This window comes from Ranitomeya variabilis, chromosome 4 (assembly GCF_051348905.1).
Source record: "Ranitomeya variabilis isolate aRanVar5 chromosome 4, aRanVar5.hap1, whole genome shotgun sequence".
Lineage (NCBI taxonomy): Eukaryota > Metazoa > Chordata > Amphibia > Anura > Dendrobatidae > Ranitomeya > Ranitomeya variabilis.
This window is the reverse complement of record NC_135235.1, coordinates 431,801,512-431,823,274: the sequence shown is the minus strand read 5'-3', so window position 1 is coordinate 431,823,274 and position 21,763 is coordinate 431,801,512. Positions and strand designations below refer to the sequence as shown.

The following is a 21,763-nucleotide window of genomic DNA, read 5'->3' as shown; positions in this document are numbered from 1 at the left end:
GTACGATCTGCTAAGCCACTCATGATTTATGATTACAAGAAGGATAATAATGTGGATAAATATATAAAATGCAAACCAATTATTATAGTCTAGTTGTAATCTGCATATAATTCATTCTAAACTTTGTAAAGACCTTGAAAGGAACAGAAGAAATGGTTTTCTAAACTTCATTCAACATGTACTTATACTGTGTATTATCCATCATGACATTGTATACCTAAGTAATGATAGAAGCTATTAACTTAGTAATGTATGTCTTCTAATATGAATGCAAAGTCATAAGATGGTTAACACCAGTCTCCTTCCTGGATCTATGTTGTCTTATAGCTTGGTAACTTGGTAACTAACAAGAAAATGCCTTAAAAACTGCTGCTAGATTTATTATCTCTGCATTATATCAGTTATGTTGAGCAGAACCAGTTACAACAGTAATCCGCAGGATATGTCATAAATGTCTAATACAATGTCAAGTGCAAGTTCCACTTCTGGTATCTGCAGCCTTCTTGAGAACAGTTGTACATGTTTTTCTTGTCTTATGTTTAATATGTCACGTCATACATATATGGAATACTAGGCACGTTGAGTTTAGAAGCAAGTAAAGGGACTCTTGGAGAATAGAAAAAGTAAAGATAATGTTATGGGAAAAAAAATCCTAGATGCATTTAATTAGGAAATCATACTTGTTTCTTCAAGGGAGATAATCACAATAGTACTTTAAAATGACCACTGTTTTGTGATGGTAAGAGAAACCTCTCCAAGGATATCAGGGCAGGTGCCTGTGAGCATGTTCAGTAGGAAAGCCCCATCTGGATATTTTAATACTGAAAGTACCAGTGGTACTGAAATAAGAAGAGTTTGCTCACAATGCTATCAAGCCAGCTGTCCATCAGTCTTTCTGATCTAAACCAGGGGTGCTGAAGTAAGAAGAAGCTGCACACACTCCTGTCCACCCTGTCTTTCTGAAGTAATATTGGAGTTACCAAGGATGCTGAAGTAAGGCAAGTCTGCTCATACTGCTGGCCACACTTCCCTTCTCATCTATTAATATAGAATGGGTGCTGAGGTAAGAAGCCACTGCTCAACACCCTACCTTTCTGATATAAAGCAGGGGTGCAGAGGTAAGAAGAGACTACTCACATTGCTCACCATCCTACCTTTCTGATCTAAGCCAGGGGTGGTGAGGTAAGAAGAGATTGCTCACCTCCCTATCTTTCTGATCTAAGCCAGGGGTGGTGAGGTAAGAAGAGACTGCTCACATTGCTCACCTCCCTACCTTTCTGATCTAAACCAGGGGTGGCGATGTAAGAAGAGACTGCTCACATTGCTCACCTCCCTACCTTTCTGATCTAAACCAGGGGTGGCGAGGTAAAAAGAGACTGCTCACATTGCTCACCACCCTACCTTCCTGATCTAAACCAGGGGTGGTGAGGTAAGAAGTCACTGCTCACCACCCTTCCTTTCTGATCTAAAAAAGAGTTTCTGAGGTAAGAAGACACTGCTAGATTGCTAGGGTGGTGAGCAGGCAATACGCTCACCACCCTACCTTTCTGATCTAAACCATGGGTGCTGATGTAAGAAGACACTGCTCACCACCCTTCCTTTCTGATCTAAATCAGGGGTTCTGAGATAAGAAGAGGCTGCTCACTTTGCTCTTCAACTTCTCTTTCTGGTTTACTATTGGAGATGTCAGGGGTGCTTAGGTACCTCTGTTCACGCTGTCTATGTGAATGCTGAGCTATTGCTGTGACCAGAAGACAGCTTTACAGTATGTGGTATAGGTTGTATGCAGGTCACAGCAGCGGAGCTTCCTACTGCATGCTCATAGGCACTTAACATGATAGGATGGGTTTCTATCACTGTAGCAAGACAATAGCCATTTTAATGTACGGCATTACCTCCATATACAAAATGATTGTGATTTGCTAATTAAAAGGTATTTACTGTAATTTATAAATAATGACATTTTCTCTTTCTCTTTCTTTTATTCCTGAACAATCCTGTTAAGGAAAGATACATCTGTTCATGTTCACCATTCTATAACATCATTCATCTTGAGACTTTAATTCATGGAATATCAGAAAGGTATTGTAATTTTGCCCCCTGATTCTTTGCTTGGCAGTCTCTTCATCTGTTAATACTTTTAAATTCACCTAGTCACAATATGCCACAAAATAGGTGACCAAGAGGTCAGAAAGCTAGACATTACTGCCAAGAAATGAAATCTCCACAGAGGTGTAAGAGGCAGAGATTTTCTCCTGGAGCCTGGCCCCTTTCTCCTCAGTACGACCCAGTAATAATTGCTAACAAACGCCTATTCACTCTCTTCTGATTCGTGTCCCATTTTTTTTTCTTTCCATAGAAAACCTCGGCGCTAACTATGTGTCATCTGTAACTCAGCCTCAAGCTGGAGACTGGTATTGAAAGCAACAGGCACACAGCATTTCCTCTTAGTGTTCCTGCCGAGCACAAACTGGATCTAGACAAAATACATGTTTTGTTGACTACGAACCCTCGGGATTTGTCATAGCATGGATTACAGATTTTCACGGTAGGTTCAAATTTGAATGCTTGCTTGTAAATCTGAATTGCTACACATCTATTAGCTTTTAAGATTGTTGGCATTTAGCTCTACAGACGTCTTGCGGAATAATTATGCCTTCTGCTAAAATAAGAACTTGTAAAGTTTTACTGTAACAGATTTACAGGCCGCGTATTGACAAGCCAACAAAGAACATTGAAATTTGAAATGAAACAACAATATATATTTTAATCTCTGCAAAAAACCAGATGGTTTATGTACTCAAATCGCTGTACTGTATTAACCGGAATATAATATGAATAATATATTATATTCTGGCATAATAATTAGAATAAGGTACCTGAAATAATAATAATAATTGGGGAAATAAATATGAAATCAGAGAATGGGAGGATATTGTGGGTGATGTGGACTGGTCTGATTGAATGTATTACTGCATATAACATTATATTGGAGGATATTGAGGGATGTGGACCGGTCTGACTGAATGTGTTACTGCATATGGAGCTTAATTCATATGTGGCCTACAAAATTGTATAGAATTAAATAACTATTATACTTGCATAAATTTAAACAAGAAAGTCTGTATGGAAATATTTAATACATTTATAAGTGTACTTTCTCCTGTTTTTGTAATGAAATTTTTTTATATTCTTGCAGAATATCTTTGTATAATAATATGATATAATATATAATGCATAATAAAAATATTTCATATTCTGATCAAAACAGATGGAAAATAAGATATTTTTAATTATATTTTTACCTTAAAAATACCATATCTAATTATTAAATATTATTTATAACTGTTAAGTTTTGCTAACTAGCAAAAATGGTTGTACAGATAGCTAGCTAGATAGATAATGGATAGGTAGAAATAATTATAGATAGATCATAGAAGATAGATACTAGATGGATAATGATAGATAAATATTAGATAGATATAGAGAGATACTGTAGATAGACAGACAGATATGGGACAGATAAATATTGTAGATAGAAAGATAGATATGGGAAAGATAGATAGATACTGTAGCGATACTGTAGATAGATACTGTAGATTCATAGAGTATAGATAGATATGGGAAACATAGATACTGTAGATAGATACTGTCGATAGATAAATATGAGATAGATAGAAAGATATGGGAAAATAGATAGATATGAGATAGATAGAAAGATAGATAAGGGAACGATAGATAGATACTGTAGATAGATCATGGGTGGACACACCGCATGTACAGCCAGTGCGACTGCATCGGAGCCCGGAGTTGGAGGGCTGTCCCTGTAGGGCGGCTAACACTGAGCAGTCTGACCAGAGGGGCCCCTTGCCAGATTGCCCTCGTGTGAGGGACAGGGAGCGATCCCTGCAATTCTGCTGCCTTCAAAATGGCAGCGGAGCTACATGGATCCGTCCTGCTTCCTGCCCGCACTTCATGTCTGATACAGCAGTGCGGCTGGATGACGTCAGCATTCAGCGCGTGGCTGTGCCAGAGAAAAAGCTGCCAGCGATGAAGATGCTGCGGCTGCCTGGGAACGTTCAGAGAGGTGAGAGGTGCTGTGCGTGTATTTGTCTGTGTGTGTGTGTGTGTGTGTGTGTGTGTGTATGTGTGTGTGTGTGTGTGGCTAGTGTGGCTGCGGGGAACATGCAGAGAGGTGACTGGTGTGTGTGTAGAGGGCAAAGATGATGGTGGGGAAAGGAAAATGATTGGGGTGGTGGGGGAGGAACCATTGATGGAGGTGGTGAAAAGGCAATGATGGGAGTTGTGGGGGAGAAAGCAATGATGGAGGTGGTGGAAAGGGCAATGATAAGGGTTGTGGGGAGGAAACAATGATGGAGGTGGTGGAAAGGGTAATGATAGTGAGGTGGGGAGAAGGCAAGGATGGTGGTGGAAAGGGCAATGATTGGGTTGGTGTGGGAAAAGGCAATGATGGAGGTGGTTGAAAGGGCAATGATTAGGGTGGTTGAAAGGACAATGATGGTGGTGGAAAGGGCCATGATGGGGTGGTGGGGGAGAAGGCAATGATGGAGGTGGTGGAGAGAACAATGATGAAGGTGATGGACAGGGTAGTGATGGAGGTTTTTGAGAGAGCATTGATGGAGTTGATGGGAAGGGCAATGAATGGTGTGGTGTAGAGGGCAATGATTGGGGTGGTGCATAGGGCAATGATGGAGGTGGTGGAGAGGACAATGATGAGATGCGGTGGAGGAGTAGGACAATGAGGTGTGTGGGGGATTGGGATGGGAGAAAGATGGATTCATAGTGGACTTACGAACAGGGGGAGGTGGAGGAAGATGTTAGATATGGATGTAAAATGAATTGGGTGTTGGTGGAGAGTGCTAAGCCCCTGATAGCGTCCTCCCCCATCTCACAATTCATTGTGATGATATAGGGGACTTCAATTTTATTGGAGAGTGGGAGAGGAGGCAAGGTGCATAGGACACTTTAGAATGAACTGAAAGATGGGAGAAGACGCTGTCAGGGACTTGTAATGAATTGGGAGGTGGTGGAGGATGCTCAGTACGTGATGGCGTCTTCTCCCACTTCCAAATTCATTTTGATGCTATCAAGGACTTATAATGAATATGACACAGGTCACGGACAAAGGCTATGTGCACACATTCAGGATTTGCAGGAGAAAATTCTGCTGCATCTACTAATGTGTTGGCAGGAATAATGCTGTGTAAAATACATTTATTTTTTTTCCACATTTTTTGCCATGCTTTTGTTATGTATCTTTCCCTATTAGTGTGAGTGAAATACGCTGCAAGAATTGACATTATGCAGATTTTAATCTGCAGCAAACTGCAAGTAAAAAATAAGCAGCGTTTGCATGAGACTTCAGGGATCTCATTCACTTTTCCTGTACTATAAAACCTTGCATATATTCCGTGTGCACATAGCCTTACAGGTAATTGGGGAGAGTCACAGACTGAATAATTTATATTATTGGGAGTCAGAGATTATAGTTAATGGGGGACACAGTGCTGCTTATCACATTATATTTTTAATGGTGCGTGGCTAATAGAATATTAATGGTGGGTACATATCTGTATTCAGGAGGAGACACATGTATGTATACAATGTATGTGACCTTGTTATTTTCAGGGCTCCGACGATCATCGTGACAAGACGAGTCATGACTAGGAGATGTCAACATGAAGGTCTGACCAGATGGAGAAGAAACAGGAGAAAGCGGCTCTAATCAGACGAGGCCTCAGCGGTAAGTGCCTGGATGTAGATATTATTCTGTATCTGCACTGTGTGATTTGGAGTGATAATATTTTTTGGGGTAAAATCCCTTTTTCTACATTCTCACATTGGTGTGAAATGTCCGTGTGCTTCCAGGTTTTTTTATCGGATGGCACATGGACTTGTAGAGTTTTATAGGTTTATTCACACGTACATGAAAATCACGGATCTGAGAATGAGATCCATGAGGGTCAGAGAATGTCCTCTTCTGATTCGATTTTGAGGATCAGAATAGGATATGCTCAATGCGTCCCTAAAAGCGGGCAGCACACCGACACTGCACACGGATACAGGGATGTAGCCTAATATGTATAGCACAGTCCATTTGTATATAGTGTACTCACTTTTTATGTATAGGACAGTTCCTTAGTATATAGTGGAATATTTAGAATTGAGAGTCCTCAGTGGTTGATACCTTTTAATGGCTAACTGAAAAGATGGTAACAAATTGCAAGCTTTCGAGACTACACAGGTCTCTTCATCAGGCATAGACTAAAACAAATTCTGAAGAATCACATATTTATGCACAACATAGCACAGAAAAAAAAAAAACACCAAACCATGGATAAGACAGGTGGCATGAAGCAGAATTACCATGAGTGATAAACAGTTATGTCCATAAATATTGGGCCAGTTCTTAGATAATGATTGTTTTATTGTCCTCTGATTGGGGTCTCTGTTGTGATGACCCCCTCATTACTGTTTATCACTCATGGTAATTCTGCTTCATGCCACCTGTCTTATCCATGGTTTGGTGTTTTTTTTTTTCTGTGCTATGTTGTGCATAAATATGTGATTCTTCAGAATTTGTTTTAGTCTATGCCTGATGAAGAGACCTGTGTAGTCTCGAAAGCTTGCAATTTGTTACCATCTTTTCAGTTAGCCATTAAAAGGTATCAACCACTGAGGACTCTCAATTCTAAATATTTTTCTATCTACTGGCTAACACGGTACCAAGATATATATCTTTCCTGTATTAGTATATAGTGTACTCACTTACTATGTATAGTACAATCCCTGAGTATATAATATACTCACACAGTCCCTTAGTATACAGTGTAATCACTTATTATGCAAAACACTGTCCTTAGTTACATAGTTTCCTCTTTTATTATGTATCACACCTTCCTTTATTGCGTACATTGCTCTCTTGTTATACATGGTGCAGTCCCTTATTATATAGCTTGCTCCCCTGTTATGTATAGTGCTGTCTCTTATTTAGTTTATTCTGGTTATTTTTGTTATTTTTCTTATTCACAGTGCCCTCTCTAGATAGCTAGATAAATACTGTAGATTGATAGATACTGTACATTCATGGAAAATAGATATGGGAAAGATAGATGGATGGATAGATAAATAATAGATGTTAGGGGTCGAGTTCCTGCCTCTGCACAGGGGGAATCTCGGGCCATCTCCACTGCGGTCTCCCATTCTTCTCCTGCCACAGTGGAGCCTGCTCAGCAGAGACGTCGGTCCCAGCGTCTCGCTCAGTCTGACTCTGTACAAAGAGTTACTGCTGCTTTTCCTGCTTCTGCCATTGAAGTCAGTGCTGGGCAGCCACAAGCAGACGCTTCTAGGACTAAGTCCTGATTTTCTCGTTCTGAGCATGTCCAGAGTAAGATCTCTCGGTGGAGATCGAGGGTCACATGTTCGGATACTGCAGCTAAAGCCATTGGTCCTTCAGGAAGGTTCTGTAGGTGCTCAGGCTCTGTGGCAACCTCTCATTAGTCCTTCTAGGAAGGTCCTGTATGTGCTGCCACTATTTAAGGCTCACATGGCCGCACGGCCATGCGCTAGTATCTTCCTATGTTATGTGCTTTGCGCCAGTGTGGTCATGTGAGTTTGTGTTCAGGGACCCGGCTGAAATAAGCCCCTAGAATGCTGGCACCTCCAGCGAGGAGATTTTGTGTGCATGCATGACCACTGACTGCTCTCACTTGGGTAGTTAGCCTGTGCCTCTGTGAAGTCAAACAGGGTGCAGTGCGTTGATTTCACGGCTACTCTGTGAAGTGACAGAGTTAGCTCATACCGCCATATAGTTCCGCCGCTTGCTAGCAGCAGGTTCTCCTGCACGGTGGACCCCGGGCTGCTAACGTATCAATTACAATAAAACTTCTATATTTACTCGGTGCGTTCCGCTAGCCCTAACAATAGATGATAGATAGATACTGTAGATTGATAGATAAATATTAGATAGATATGGGATAAGTAGAGAGATAGATAGATGATAGATAGATAGATAGATAGATAGATAGATACTGTAGATAGATAGATACTGTAGATTGATAAATAGATAGATAGATAGATTAGGAAAATGGAAGCAGCAGTGTCAAAGTCTAGGATGCAGTTCCAATTCAGATCTCAAACTTTCAAAAAGGCTCCTTATTTTTTCCACATATTTGGATATTTTTCTGGGATATTAGATAGCTAAATAGACATATGATAAATTGCCGTAATATAGATATACTATAAATAGATTTTATAGCTAAATAAAAATAACTAAAATATAAATGTAACTTCTTGATATTCAGTGTTATGTGTCCTTACATGGTTACAAATAACTTTCTGAATATGGAATTTCATTGTGCTTTGTAGCCGACATTCTGCATTTTAGACACATTTTTTGTGGTATGTATGTATGTATCTGCTATGTATTTGAATCCGCCAAAAAATACTCAGACAGAAATGTTGTTGTTTAGATAAAGCGTAATGGGTGAAACATATGCCATATTCACATTTGTTTAGCATATGCTTGTGCAGATTTCTATTTCAGTCTGTTTTCTTAAGGTATCGAAGCAGCATAGTCTGCTGTGACTTTTTTAACCTTAAAAGAAAGGAATCTAGACATATCCATTTTTTTCTTCTTTCTTTTTTTATATCTATCTATAGTATCACTTCTGTTTATGAAAAATGAATTTATTGTTAATGAATCCTCTATTCATTTCTAGGATGTGATGTGTCAGAACCAGGTTCCATGATTTTTCCATAAAAAGGCAGTTTAACCTATTGATGCCACATATAAATGTATAGCCCATAGTTTTAATGAATCCATTAATAAAATACCCTAAATAAAAAGGAAAAATGAAATCTGAAAAAAAAACGTAAGATAAAATTGGCCGAATAAATACAGTAAATTCATGAAAAACAAAAGTTGTCTTTTTTTAGGTATATGTATATTTTGTTAGCCCTCTAACATTACATTTACATTAATATTTATTATTATGACTGTTGATATAGTATAATATATTATCTCAAGTTTTATATTCTGTATTCATTTTTTAATTCACTGAAAGGGTTAGCATATGGGATGGCGGTTCAATAATTAGTGTTGAAAAATATAGCTGCATTAATATCGTTACAAGTGCTCTTGTGAATGAATCACTAATGTGGCACTAATTCCAGATTATTTACTGCTTAGGGTCCAGTTAAGTAGAAAATTTCCATTGTTTGCAACCAAAACAGATTTGTTCTTAGCAGTAAATATTTATAATGTATTTCTTTGAAATTTTTTTGTTCTTTTCTTGTTAATTTGTGGTGAGCAACAATTTAATATGTCTTGTTGCAAGAAAATACCTCTTTTGTCTACTTGTCTTACTCCTCTCTTCTACCTCTTGTTCTGATCACTCACTGATAGGGCTAGCGGAACACACCAAATTATAAGAGAGATGATATAAGTTGCGTTTCGCAGCCCGGGGTCCACCGTGCAGAGATGGAACCTGCTGCTGAGTAATGACGGACTATATGGCGGTACAATGTGGATACACACACAGGTTAACTTCACCCTGTGTGAAGGAAGCAAACCCTGTTGCATCACAGGGCCGCGGTACCGCACCAAGAGCGCAAGCAAGGAGTCTCAGGACTCTATCCCAAGACACAGGATTAGAGTACGTTAAGACCACTTGCGCTCGACACCGCAACTGGGGTGTCAGAGTAACTGGAAATATAACAAATGCACAAGAGTGCGTGCTGTGCCGCTTTGGTGGACGCCACTAACCACCCAAACTTGGGATAGGAAAGAGCTCTAATAGCGTACGGCGCCGCACTGGCGGTCACAGCAATTGACGCTGTATCGTGCGTTTAGTACTGATGGCTCTGTCAGGCGCTAGATAACAGACATCCACCTTACACGAGCAGTCATACACAAAGGAGGGGATGATTAATGAGCGACTTTCACTCATCAACATACACACGCTTACAAGTGCACACTAGCGCATGGCCGTACGGCCATGCGTACCTTTTATAGCTGCAGCAAGTACAGGACCTTCACAGAAGGACCAATTGGAGGCTGCCACAGAAGTTGAGCACTTTCAGGACCTTCCTAGAGGACCAATGGGATTTGCTGCAGTTTCTAAGCATGTGACCCTTGATCTCCAACGTGAGATCTTACCCTGGGCATGCTCAGAAGGGGAAAAGCAGGACTTAGTCCCAGAAAGACCTGCTCACTGCTGAACATTGCTGGCTACAAGGACAGAGCCTGGAAGGGCAGTAGTAACCAGTCTTCCAGTATCAGCCTGAACTAGACTCTGGGACCGACGTCTCTGTCGAGCAGACTCCACTGCGGCTGGAGAAGAATGGGAGACCGCAGTGGAGATGGTTTGAGATTCCTCCTGTGCAGAGGTGGGAACTCGACACCTAACACTCACTCAAAATCTGTCTACAGTTAGAGTAGCACTCCCATCAAAATTGTTATCCTCATAATATATTGTAATCACCATATTATACAGCACTGTGTACATACAATTGCTCATTTTTCCTATCTACCCAGCTAATTATTCTGTTTTCCACTAGGTCTATGAGCTCATATGATTAAAAACTGACTAGCTGAATCCTTCTACGCTCTATGTAGAAACAGGAGGTACATTTTCCCTGTATGACTCAGCATTAGAACTACAAATCTACATCATTGCATAGGGGGAAGGAGCCAGCATAGTATGGATATACCCATGTGCCCCCTGGCTGTTTATTGCTGCTAGCTTGCCTTTTTTCAAAAAATATTTTTTCAAAGGCAGTTTCCGCAGATATTTTTTCATGGAAATGTATAGATTAAATGGTTTCACCATAGTTGTGGGAGAACATTTGAGACCTTTTTGTAGGTCTATTAAGGGTGGGTTTTACACCATGTGGGGGGTGTTATTGCTGTCTAAATACTTCTTTCAAAAAACCTGTCAACTATTGTTTACTGATTCCAGTGCCACTAAGGAATTAATTATTGAAAAGAGCATCTCCTGTTTTCCACAGGAGTAATAATATATTTAATTCAATGCCCTTGTAATAAGCTGTACGACAGCTGCACAAAACGCCGCCTTATGATACGGATAAAAGAACACCTAACCAACATTCAGAAAGGGTGTTTGGGGCATCCACTCTCACGCCACTTTAAGGAAAAACATCACAGATCCATTAAAGGGGTATACTTCCTTGGCATTCAAATGGTCCAGCCAAACCTAAGGGGGGTGATTTTGTGAAACGCATGTCTCGGGTGGAATCCCAATGGATATTCACCCTGGACTCCTTGGCCCCTAAGGGCCTAAACCATGAGCTGGAGCTATTTGCTTTTTAAAGATTATTTATCAGTATTAATATAATTTTATTTTTAACCCCTCCCCCCTTCCTTACACCTCTCCTCTTCTGCCCATATTTTTAACAGTCACGGGAACCCTTAAATTGTACCATCTAACCTATTAGGGCACACAATCCTAAGATACGTGGGTTAGGGCTCCAGGAAGATTGATTGATATCTGCATTATTATATCTTATTCAGTCATCTCACACCAGCTTGAAAGGTTACTGAGTACCACAATTTACATACTCATATAATTTTTGGGATGCAAGTCATTTGCAACACAAATGACCCTTTCTTTTACTAGAGTCATAATAGTTTTGAGTACTCATGCGGATCGATGTTACCAATAGTTCATGTTTTTTTAGTGGTCCATCTATCCCGATACACACTTTTTATATCATTGTAACAGTTCTTAATTCACTTTTTTATGTAGTTGTATTTTATCATCTATCCACTTTTAATTTTTAAATTATGAATAAAATTTGTTTTAATCTCGTTTGTATGTATAAGTCATGTCCCTTTAATATTCCTGCCCATATATTTTTTTATTTATTTTAACCTGGGGTGTAGCGCTTTTATTTATCTATTTTTAACATTCACTGGTGATCAATATTGATTTATACAAATATCCTTTGACACCCAACTGGCCATAATTTTAGGGATGTATCATTTACCCGCAATCCCAAGTAGTGGAGTAAAGTATACACATCAGTACCTATTTGCGGAGGCTTATCAGCATAAGAATGGGGGTTGTACCCTTGATCGGGTGTAGCATATATTGATAGGGTCAAGTAGGGGGAGCTAACTCTGATGAAGAAGGACACAGTCCTTCGAAACGTGTTGGTTAGCCTTCTTGATCCCAGCGCCACTACATAGTGACATCACGCTGGAGCAGGTCCTGTCAGCCATTTGTTTTCTTTCTTTGCTGGTATCCAGGGACGCCACTGGCCGGGGCTTCCCTGGCTCTACGCAGCACCTTGAACCCTCACCGCCCCCTGGATCATTGGAGTACACATTCCCCCTACTAATCTCACGATCAGACACGGTTCTGCATTTCCAGCAGGCATCACTTAGGTAAGCCAGCAACCGCAAGTGCATCTATACTGCCTACATTCTGATCAGGGGCTCACCTGCACATAGGTGGGAATCAGCTCCCTACGGCTATCCCGCGAGGGGGTGCAGGTACACATTTACTATACACTGCCATGCAGTCAATTTTCTTGTTCTCCTTCTCAATATCCTAAGCAGTACCTTTTGTATATGAGCCTTTAGGGGACTTGTATTTATCTATTTATCTGTCAGGCTATTTTGTGTATCCCTGCTATTAGAATCACCAGCATTATAACCTGGGGTCCATATCGGAGTGAACATTGCACTACCCCATTTGTATCACTCCAGGCATTTTTCTAGATTACTTACTCTCAAGCGCGGTATCATTCATTATCGTTCAAATTTTGGTGCAATTTTTACCCACTTCTTGTGTGAAAATTTAAAATCTGGGGCTAAAACAAAATTTTTGAGGTAAAAATTTAATTTTTTTTCTTCACTTTCTAATGGTATATAGTTGTGTGACACACCTGTGGCATCAATATGATCACTGCATCCCTAGATTAATTCACTGAGAGGTGTAGTTTGTAAAATGGGGTCACTTATGGGGGATTCTGCTGTTTTGGCACCTCATGGGCTCTTGCAGTGGGTCATGGCACATGCAAACCATAACAGTAAAATCTGGCACTCCTTGCCTTCTGAGTTTTTCACTGTGCCTGAAAAATATATTTCCCGATTACATGTAGGGAGTCAGGCTATTGGTGCACTCAGGAAAAATGGACCTCAGTTTGTTGTAAAAAAAATGTCCTATTAGCCCTTAGAAAAATTAAAAACTTGGGGCTAAAACAACATTTTAGTGGTAAAAATGTAATTTATTCTTTCTTCACCGCTCAATTGTATAAAATTCTGTGAGTCACATGTGGTGTCAATATGATCACTGCACCCCTAGATGAATTAATTGGGGAGAGTAGTTTGTAAAACGAGTTCACATATAGGGGGTTTCTTTTGTTTTTGCACCTTAGGGGCTGTGCCAATGTGACATACCACCCTCTAACCATTCCATCAAAATCTGAACTCGAATATAGTGCTTTTTCCCTTCTGAGCTTTGCTCTGTGCCTCAAAAGTAATATTCCCCCACATATGGGGTATCGGTGTACTCAGAAGAAATTGCACAACAAATTGTATGGTGCAATTTCTCCTGTTACCCTTATGGAAATGAAAAACTTGGGGCTAACATAACATTTTTGTGAGGAAAATGTGATTTTATTTTTTCATGGCTCAATTTTATAAGCTTCTGTGAAACACCTAGGAGTTCCAGGTGCTCACCATGCATCTAATTACTTTCCTTGAGGGGTCTAGTTTCCAAAATTGGGTCACTTGTGGGGGGTTTCCACTGTTTAGGCACATCAGGGGGTCTCCAAATGGGACATGACGTCCGCTAATGATTCCAGGAAATGTTTACTTTCAAAAAGTCAAATGACGCTCCTTCCTTTCCGAGCCCTGCTCTGCGCCCAAACAGTAGTTTTCTCCCTCATATTGCATATCTGCATACTCAGGAGAAATTGCAATTTCTCTTGAAACCCTTATGAAAATGCAATATCTTGTGTTAAAAACATATTTGAGGGGAATTTTTTTTATTTTTTTTTTATTTTTACGATGCAGCATTATAAACTTCTGTGAAGCACCTGAGGGTTCAATGTGTTCACCACACATCTAGATCAGTTCCCTGTGGGATCCAGTTTCCAAAGTGGTGTCACTTGTGGTGATTTACACTGGTTAGGCACATCAGAGGCTCTCCAAACATGACATGGCATCCGCCAATTGAATTGCAGCAAATTTTGCATTCAAAAAGTCAAATGGCGCTCCATCCCTTCCAAGTTCTGCCGTGCTCCCAAACAGTAGTTTTCTCCCTCATATTGCATATTGGCGTACTCAGGAGAAATTGCACAAGAAATTGTATCATGCAATTTCTCCTGTTACCCTTATGAAAATGCAATATCTTGTGTTAAAAACATATTTGAGGGGAAAGTTTGATTTTTTTTTAATTTTTACAACGCAACGTTATAAACTTCTGTGAAGCACCTGAGGGTTCAATGTGTTCACCACACATCTAGATCAGTTCCCTGTTGGATCTAGTTTCCAAAATGGTGTCACTTGTGGGTGATTTTCACTGTTTAGGCACATCAGAGGCTCTCCAAACATGACATGGCATCCGCCAGTTGAATTCCAGCAAATTTTGCATTCAAAAGTCAAATGGCGCTCCATCCCTTCCAAGTTCTGCCGTGCGCCCAAACAGTAGTTTTCTCCCTCATATTGCATATCGGCATACTCAGGAGAAATTACACAACAAATTTGGGGGTCCATTTTTTCCTGTTAGCCTTGTCAAAATAAAAAAATTTGGATCTGAAGTAAATGTTCATTTTTTTTTTCCACATTCCAAAAATTCATATGAACCAACTGGAAGAGTTAATAAGCTTCTCAAATGTGGTTTTGAGCACCTCGAGGGGTGCAATTTTTAGAATGGTGTCACTTTTGGGTATCTTATAACATATAGACCCCTTAAAGTGACTTCAAATGTGATGTGGTCCCTAAAAAAATGGTGTAAAAATGAGAAATCTATGATCAACTTTTAACCCTTATACCTTCCTAACAAAAAAATTTGGTTCCCAATTTTGTGCTGATGCAAGTAGACATGTGGGAAATGTTACTTATTAAGTATTTTTTTGTGACATATCTCTGTGATTTGAAGTGCCTGAAAATTAAAAGTTGGAAAATTATGACATTTTCAAAATTTTCACAAAATTTCAGTTTTTTTTACAAATAAACACAAGTCATATCAAATAAATTTTATCACTATCGTGGAGTACAATATGTCATGAAAAAAACAGTCTAAGACTCGCAAAGATCTGTTGAAGCATTCCAGAGTTATTACCTCATAAAAGGACAGTTGTTCAGATTTGTAAAAATTGTCCTGGTCATTAACATTCAAACCACTCTTGGGGATAACGTGGTGGAAAACCTTGGTCACTCTTCTCTAGTTCAGCAATGTCTTGTAATATTCTGGAGACCAAAATTGTACCAGATACGCTAAGTGAGGCCACATTATTCACTTAAATAGAGGCACAATTATGTTCTTGTCATGAGCATTTATGGCTCTTTTAGTGCATCCCATGATTTTATTTACCTTGGCAGCAGCTGCCTGGCACTGGTTGCTAAAGTTGAGTTTGTTGTACACCCAGCAATTAAGATATTTTCAATGACTGTTATACCCAGTGTTTTCCCATTTATTACATAATTGTTCATTTTATTTTCAAAGCTAAAGCGCATGACCTCAGCCCAAGCCTCCAGCTTACTCAAAGTCCTCTGTAGTATTAAATTATCCTCCTCTGTGTTCATTATTCTGCAGAGTTTAGTATCATATGCAAATATTGAAATTCTACACTGTATACGTGCTACAAGATAATTAATGTTTGGAAAAGAAGCGGGCCCAATACTGATCCCTGTTGTACATAACTTTTACCCAATAAGTATTCGTTTCAATATTAACCATCCACTGTATCCTATTAGGCCTCTTTCACACTTCCGGCTTTTTGAAGACGTTGCAATGCATCGTTCTGTGCAAAAAACGCATCCTGCAAAGTTGCCCGCAGGATGCGTTTTTTGCACATAGACTTGTATTACCGACGCATCATGACGTATGGACACATGTTCCATAAGTCGTGCACTGGATTCGTCGGTAATTGGCGGACCGTCGTCACAAAAAAGTTCAATGTAACTTTTTTGTGCGACGGGTCCGTCATTGTGCGACGGGTCCGCTGAAACTCCGCCACCTCCTCCCCGGACTGCAGAATGGGCAGCGGATGCGTACATCCACTGCCCACGTCGTGCAGAGAATTCACAACGTCCTTCGGTACGTCAGCCCGACGCATTGCGATGGGCCCATACTGACGGAAATGTGAAAGAGGCCTTACTGAGTTAGATGTTAGCCAATTACGCATATTGTCCTCTAGTCCTATTGCTCTCATGTATTAACCTTTTTGTGGTACTTTATGAAATGCCTTTGAATAGTAGACAGGATCCACAGTCTTAAACAAAAAACAAAAGCAATGAATTGTAATGTAAGTTGGTGTACATATAGTATGTAGGCGAATGTTCACACTGGCCGCTAAGCAGACAAAACCTAAGATAAAAATAAAATAAGCAAATACCCTCCAGTGAATAAATATATAACAATAGTGCATGAAAATAATATATAGGGTACTTTGTTAACATAATTTTGATTAAAAAAATGTAAAAGCCATCTCACCACGTCACGGTGACCCTATTTGGAATGGTACTAACCTCCAGTATTAAAACCTTACCATGTGTCTAATGATGTTTATATGAATAAGGGCTGAGAAGGACTGAGGTCCCAACTAATGGACACCCAGCAGTTGGGAGCTATATAAATACAATGCCCAGCTCAAAGAAAAGTGAGGATGAGCCCTTATTTGCACAGAGTTAGTACCATCCCAAATAGGGTCACCGTCACGTGGTGGGATGGCTTTTATGTTTTGTTTTTTTTTTTAGCAAAATTATGTTACCCAAGTACCTTATATCATTTTCATGCACTATTCCTATTTATTTACTGCAGGGTGTTTGCTCATTTTCTTAGCATCCACAGCCTTACCTGGGTCAGTCTGGTTCTAACCTCCTTATCAGTTTAGTTTGACAAGACAGATAACTTTTAACTCCATGTTGATGTTTGTTTATGGGGTCATTTTTATTAGGATAATCCAGGACAGCATCTCTTAGAAAAGAGTTTGCTCAAAAGTAGTGGTTAGTCGTATAGTTTCCAGGTTCAATTTTTGACCCCTTTTTGAGTATTCGCCCCACATTTGCTATGTGCCAGTTTTCTGGTAAAGACTGTTTTATTTTTAGAATCCTTGAACATTAGAAATAATGGTTTGTTCTGTCACAGTGCTTAATTATTGCAGTACTCGGAGGTGTATGCCATCCAGGCGCATTGATTTGTCTATCGATTTTCTTTTTGAGGTAGTGCAGTACTTCCTGGGTTAAGCAGGTTACATTTAATGGACAATTTATGGTATCCCTGATCATGTCATGTGTCATGGGATTTTCTTGTGTAAATACTGTAGAGTAGAAGGGAGAAGTAGTTTAATAGATTGGTCTTTCCTTCATCCTCTTCCACGACTTCACTCAGACTCAAAAATTATAGTGTTTGTCCCCTTAAAAATAATGTATTACTGTTTACTTAGTTAGAATACTTTTAGATTATTCTTACCTTCCTAGGTAATGAAATTTCAATTTCACAGTTTATTTTTCTCCCTACAATTTATAGAAGCAATAAACTTGGCACTCAGAACTGTATAAACGTAAAACAGTTTTATTGTCAATCCACAAATTAACATTTCGGTCTATTTAGACCTTCATGTGTGTAAAAACATACAAAAACCGTAATAAATGAAAAAATAAAATAAAAAGTAACATAAATAGATACGCCACATATAAGGAAATTAACAATGCAGGATACAGCGATAATGTGTCAAAATAATTTTTCAGAAATGCAAGGAATCAAATTCCTCCGAAAGTACATATTATGACAATGAATTCAGGTAGGTCAAAAGGATATCATATGGGATCTGGACTGAGGTCCCACAAGACTATCTCAATGGAAGCCTGTCCAAAAAGAGAGAATTAGCAATGGTTATAATACTGTCAATACATAAGACTTCCAAACAAGATGTAGAAGCTATATGCAAAGATGGAAGCAATATGTCCACTTAGTGGGAAGGAAAAATGTGTTACTTATAATGTCCTAATGCAGAATTATGGAAAAGTGTACTGGAACCAAATGGACCTGTACCTTTAAGAGTGGAACAATGTACCGTATAGGGCAGAGGTGTCAAACTGCATTCCTTGAGGGCCGCCAACAGGTCATGTTTTCAGGATTTCCTTAGCATTCCACAAGGTGCTGGAATCATTCTGTGCAGGTGATTAAATTATCACCTGTGCAATACAAGGAAATCCTGAAAACATGACCTGTTGGCGGCCCTCGAGGAATGCAGTTTGACACCTCTGGTATAGGGTATAAGACTGACAGTCGTAAGGACAACAATCTGAAAGATGATGGATAAATCAAATAAAATACCTCATTGCCATATGGAAACTTCTGATCATAAGAGAAAACAGCACTGTGTAGGGGCGCTATCTAAATCGCTGCAGAAGAGTGGTGCTGTGGAATAATGGCAGTGGCCATTTTATCTAGGCACTGAGCTGGAAATGACCTGGGAAAGCGGTGTTGTGCCACCAGAACCTGCTTGATGTAAAAAGGGGGTGGAGTCATATGATGAAGCAGCAGCCAGGACCTTCAGAGAGGGGAGGATACCCATGTGACATCAGTGATGGGTAGGATAGAGCCATGATAAGCACACTTACTTGTTGTGCTGTGGCAGCGCAGGTGATGGGTGGGGAACATAGTAAAATAGAAACATAGTTATTAAGGTTGAAGGAAGACTTTAAGTCCATCTAGTTCAACCCATAGCCTAACCTAACAACCCCTAACATGTTGATCCAGAGGAAGGCAAAAAAAAACCATTGGGCAAACAGTAAGCTCCACATTGGGGAAAAAAATTCCTTCCCGACTCCACATACGGCAATCAGGCTAGTTTCCTGGATCAACACCCTGTCAAGGAATCTAGTGTATATACCCTGTAACATTATACTTTTCAAGAAAGGCATCCAGTCCCCTCTTAAATTTTAGTAATGATTCATTACAACATCATACGGCAGAGAGTTCCATATTCTCACTGCTCTTACAGTAAAGAATCCACGTCTGTGATTATGTGTAAACCTTCTTTCCTCCAGATGTAGAGGATGCCCCCTTATCCCCGTCTCAGGTCTATGAATAAAAAGGTGATTAGAAAGGTCTCTTGGCCTTGGATGTAGAGTCCACTGGTCATGTATTTTGTACTGCTGCCAGTACTTTCTCTGTGTCACCTCTATCCCGTAACTTGTCCTTCATCTCCTTTAGTATGATTTGTTTAGTATGCTCCTGTGATACTATTCTATCAACTCTCCTGAACTGAGATGAGGGTATGGCTTTTTCATAGTCAGGGGGCGATAACTTGAAAAATGTAGTCATATATTGCAGTCAATTACTTTGGTGAACAAATCAATAGTTAGATTTCCACTCGTTCCTGCAAACAATGGTGTTCAAGAAGCTGATTTTTTTTTTTTTTTTTACATGGTATATCATGAACTGTAACTCTGGCCATACGCTGTTAATGTATGTGTGGAAGGCTGTCAGTGAATCCATTGGTCCATCTCAAATGCAGAAAATGTCGTCAATAAATCTAGTGCCATCTGAGTGCCAAGTTTATTACTACTATTTGATTACAGGTTGAAACCCTACATGAGCACCGCAGTTGCTCACCAGGAGTGCCGTATGTCCCTTTTCTCCCTATAATTAAGTAATCCCTGGTTACTTCCCTTATAGCTTTAGATTGCTAAATGTTTTACTTTTGTCAATTAGTGTTCCTCTTGCAACTCTTTTTAAGCATAGTGGTTTTCTCCTATTTCTAGCTTGTTTATTCCCATTGTTCAAAGCTCCTGTTCAAGATGCTTATAAAAGTGTCCCATTTGCTATACGTACTTTTATTTCTCTGGACATTGTCCCAGTTTATGGCAGTAAGATCATCTCTTAGCTGATAGAATTTAGCCTTCCTGAAGTTTAGTGGTTTTGTAGCCCCCCTCTATTAAATATCTCAGCAAAGGATGAGTGAAATTTATTTTTATTTATCACTACTTCTAAAGTGTTCTCAAATGTCTACATTTTTTTATACCCTTAATCCTTAAAATTAGGTCTAGAGGTGCCATCCTCTTGTTGAATGCATCAGTTGTAATTGGAATTGTCTTTTATTGTTATAAAAATTGTCACACCAGTAACTCATGTGCCTCCTCTGCGTCGCCCTACTCACCATGGTCATCAAGCAGAGTCTCCTCACTTCAGGTCAGCTCACTGAGGTTTGCTTCTTACAGTACTCCCCTGCATGACTGGTACAGCATTGTGTTTCCATTTTGCCTTAGGGGGAGTGACCAATCTCTCCAGAAATTTAACCCTGCTGTGTCCTGCAAAGATCTGACTCCCTGGCCTATCTCATGCAAGCAAGCACTATATTAGGAAGCTCCTCTCATCACTCCTTGCTCGATCATTTGGTTCCTACCATGTAGTCCAGGTTCAAGCTTTTCTCTGTATTCTGCTTCCTGTTACCGACCTGGCTAGTTTTACTTTCCTGCCTGACCTCTCCACCTCCACTCCTGACCTCGGCTATACCTTTTTAACCTGTGCTGCCTGCTCCGACCTTGGATCCTCTGACCATGTTTTGTCTGTGACCTTATATACTGCATACTTGTGCCTCTGACACTCCTGTCCGCTGCTGCAATCCGAAAGACTGCACTGGAGTAGTTCCTAGTGACTACATGTGGCCAAGCCTAACCTCACTACTCACTACCTTTGCTGAACCTAAAGGTTTCAGCTCCCTTATTTCTATTACAATAGTTGAAGTAAATAATAATTACTTCACCCTGATTTGTTGCCTCATCTATTTGGCACTATGAGGATTTTTTTTCTACTGCTTGAACTGTACTTGAAGACTTATTTTATTATTCTTTCTCCCTCTACTTATTTCCACACTTAGGAACTCTACATTTTCATTGCTCTCATATAAATTATTATGCTGGATGGGTTTAAGGAAGGTTTTATATATATATATGTGAACCCCTCCTCCTTGCTTAATTTTACAGTCATTTGTGAACAGACTATAGCCCTGTAAATTAATAGCCCAGTCATAGCTGTCATCCAGCCATGCCTCTGTTATCTCCACTATACCACATTTTTTTCAAACATTTTTCTAACTCCTCTATTTTGTTGGTGAGGTATTTTATTTATTTCTCTGTACCTCTATTCATCTTCTCTGTGCCAAGTGTTCTAACCACTTCCCCTATTCAGCCACCATGTTCATTATGTAGGCCCAGGTCACAATCTACACTATCTTCCCCTGTACAGTAATTATCCTTTCCACAGTTTCTAGTTTAAACACTCCTCCAATTTGTTACCTTTCTTGGGTGGCACATGCTAGCATTTCAGAGAATACTTCCTTTGAGGTTAAGCTTACAGTAAAGTTCAGTAAAAGCATTTTTAAAGATCATCCATCTTTGTCATTGATGCCAATGTGCACCATGACCACTGGGTCCTCACCAGCCCCTCCCAGTAATCAACCCGATCCGCGATGTGTCAAACTCAAGCCTCAGGAAGACAATACACTGTTCACAGATCCAGACCTTCGTGACAGATTGCCC

The 21,763-nt window shown here is 39.8% G+C and overlaps 1 protein-coding gene across 7 annotated transcripts in view; it reads left to right on the top strand.

The window, feature by feature from the left end:
- TMEM100 (transmembrane protein 100) overlaps positions 1–21,763 on the top strand; it is a 96,000-nt gene that overhangs the window by 60,821 nt on the left and 13,416 nt on the right. For 4 of the 7 annotated variants that reach the window (XM_077257595.1, XM_077257591.1, XM_077257588.1 and 1 more), the window contains exon 2: positions 2,360–2,548. The gene's annotated coding sequence lies outside the window, so the exon portion shown is untranslated. Of the gene's footprint in view, positions 1–1,982; positions 2,083–2,359; positions 2,549–5,649; positions 5,765–21,763 lie in introns of those variants that run through there. The other 3 variants (XM_077257594.1, XM_077257593.1, XM_077257589.1) reach the window with 2 other exon arrangements.